Here is a 3,359-nt window from a genome sequence, read left to right as displayed (position 1 = left end):
TGTACCAAATGTTTCTCTCTCAAAGATCCAAAAAATGATGTACAGCAGTGGTTCTCAAACAGGGGTGATTCTGTCTCTCCCAGGGGATATTTGGGAGTGTCTGGAGACATTTTTGGTTGTCACAACTAGGGGGAGGGTGCCACTGGCATTTATTATATAGAGGCTGGGATGCTGCTAAACATCTTACAATGCACAGAACAACATCCCACAACAAAGAATTACCTGGCCTGACAAAGAGTTGTCTGCCAATATGTCAATAATGCTGCCATTGAGTAACTCTGGTATGCACAAATATCAGTAGCTGAAAATGACTGAGGTTTGGTGGCACTAGTCCAGGCTCCTTAGGGATTCAGATTCTCAAGGTGGTAAAGTGGCAGCCACTGGCATCAGATTGTCTGGACTTGGATTCCCAGGTTACCTGTTTTGCTGGCTGTATATGGCTTCTGACTAATTATTCAGTGCCACAAAAGCAGTTTCCTCATCTGGAAAAAGGGGCTAATAAACCATCCATCTAAGATGTAAGCTCCTTGGAGGCAAGGAACTGCCATGCTTAGATTAGGGACTAATATCCAGCAGAGAGTACTAGGTGTCTGTGGATTATCTCACACAGTTGTGTTGAGACCTAAAGCAGCAAATATGATTAAGTAATGTGGAACACAGTGAAAAGAGATGCAGCCCGTGATAGCAGGAAGCCGGCTGGCACTATTAACTAGGATGTGCTGCCCTGTTGAACACTAACAATTTCAGAACACCAACATCAGACAAGGCCATTCTGTGACCACAGTGGGTCCAAACAAAAACAAAACCACTCCACAATGATGTCTGAATATAAACAAACAAAAATAAACATTGTGCCAACCACAAAAAAATGACCAGATATAAGGCCGGGCACGGTGGATCACGCCTGTAATCCCAGCACTTTGGGAGGCCAAGGTGGGCGGATCACCTGAGGTCGGGAGTTTGAGACCAGCCTGATCAACATGGAGAAACCCCGTCTCTACTAAAAACACAAAATTAGCTGGGCATGGTGGTGCATGCCTGTAATCCCAGCTACTTGGGAGACTGAGGCAGGAGAATCGCTTGAACCCAGGAAGTGAGGTTGCAGTGAGTCGAGATCGTGCCATTGTACTCCAGCCTGGGCAACAAGAGCGAAATTCCGTCTCAAAAAACAAAACAAAACAAAACAAAACAAAACAGATATGCTCCTATCTCCTATCTCTATCCTTTTCTTTTTTTTTGAGACGGAGTCTCGCTCTGTCGCCCAGAGCTCTGTCGGCTGGAGTGCAGTGGTGCGATCTCGGCTCACTGCAATCTCTGCCTCCCGAGTTCAAGTGATTCTCCTGTCGCAGCCACCTGAGTAGCTGGGACTACAGGAGCACGCCACCATGCCCCGCTAATTTTTGTATTTTTAGTACAGATGGGGTTTCACCATGTTGGTCAGGCTGGTCTCGAACTCCTGATCTCGTGATCCGCCCACCTCGCCTCCCAAAGTGCTGGGATTACAGGTGTGAGCCACCGTGCCCGGCCTTTTTTATTATTACCATTATTTTGAGATGGAGTCTAGCTCTGTCGCCAGGCTGGAGTGCAGTGGCTTGATCTTGGCTCACTGCCACCTCCGCCTCCCGGGTTCAAGCAACTCTCCTGCCTCAGCCTCCTGAGTAGCTGGGACTACAGGCGCGCACCACCACGCCTAGCTAATTTTTGTATTTTTAGTAGAGATGAGCGTTCACCATGTTGGCGAGGATGGTCTCGATCTCTTGACCTCGTGATTCGCCCGCCTTGGCTTCTCAAACTGCTGGGATTACAGGCGTGAGCCACCCAGCCCAGCCAGTTCTACTTTCCTATTATGTGAGAATTATAGGCTGGGAACAGTGGCTCACGCCTGTAATTCCAGCTACTCGGGAGGCTGAGAGGCAGGAGAATCACTTGAATTCGGGAGGCAGAGCTTTTTTTTTTTTTTTTTTTAACCAATTGCAGCTTTAGCCTCGCTTGGTTCTACCTTCCCTCCTTCCTTCCCTCCCTCCCTCCCTCCTGCTTTCTTTCTTTCTTTCTCTTCTTTTTGAGACGGAGTCTCACTCTGTCACCCAGGCTGGAGTGCAGTGGCGCAAACTCGGTTCACTGCAACCTCTGCCTCCCGAATTCAAGCGATTCTCTGCCTCAGTCTCCAGAGTAGCTGGGATTATGGGCGCCTACCGCCACATGCGGCAAATTTCTGTATTTTTAGTCGGGACAAGGTTTCGCCATGTTGGCCAGGTTGGTCTTGAACTCCTGACCTCAGGTGATCCGCCCGCCTTGGCCTCCCAAAGTGCTGGGATTACAGGCGTGAGCCACCACGCCCGGCCAGTTCTACTTTCTTATCATGTAAGAATTATAGGCCAGGCGAGCTGGCTCACGCCTGTAATTCCGGCTACTCGGGAGGCTGAGGCAGGAGAATCGCTTGAATTCAGGAGGCAGAGCCTGCAGTGAACCGAGATCGCGCCACTGCACTCCAGCCTGGGCAACAGAGCGAGTCTCAAAAAAAAAAAAAAAAAAAAAAGAATTATTAAATTACCCAATCATAGAATTACCCCCATCTCCTGACTGCATCTAATCCAGAGAGAAGCTCTGCTTCCATAAACCCTGCCCAAACCCTGTAAATTCTTTCCAACACCCTCTTCCAAAGACGTCCCGGTGTTTCCCACGGCGTACTGCCCTACTTGCAAGACCATAAACTCCACTTTGTCCAGCTACAGGAGTGTTCTCGATGGTCTTTGGCTGGAGGGCACAGCCGCAGTGAGAGCTCCCTAAAGGGTCGCTGCTGTTGTTAGGTCTCAAGGGAAATTGCGTGGCGCACCCAGAGCGTTCAATCAGATTTCATAAACAAGTATTCTGAGGCTCCCCGACAGCTGCCTCTTGCGTGGTTGTTTCTCCTCAGGAGATGTTATCTCTCCTGGGGGAAGACCGGGAAGATACTTTGGTTTCTGACCTCCCAAGCAGAAAACCAGCCGTCAAATTTCTTACGAAGTAAAAACCCTTAGGGAGGTGGGCGCCTCTAACTCCAACTCAGAATTTCTCAAACACCATGACGCCCGGGGGTCATGTGGGAAACTAAAGCTCCAGCGGGTTCATATGACTCAGTGTCTAACCCACTACCCTAACCCAGGAGGAAGGGACCCCAATTCACTCTACAAGCAGCGCAAAAGAACGCTCCAAAAGGCTGAGGCAAGATCAACAGCCGAACGTTCTTCCGGCCGCAGCTCGCTCAGACGCCGCGCACAGGTCGCTGGGCGGCTACAGCGCAAGCGCAACCCTCTTATAAGTGGACTACAAGTCCCGGCATGCCTGGCGACGCGGCGTCGCCTGGTAACTCGCGCCACACG

This window comes from Gorilla gorilla, chromosome 21, assembly GCF_029281585.2.
Source record: "Gorilla gorilla gorilla isolate KB3781 chromosome 21, NHGRI_mGorGor1-v2.1_pri, whole genome shotgun sequence".
NCBI classification, from domain to species: Eukaryota; Metazoa; Chordata; class Mammalia; order Primates; family Hominidae; genus Gorilla; species Gorilla gorilla.
Note: the sequence above shows the minus strand (reverse complement) of the source record.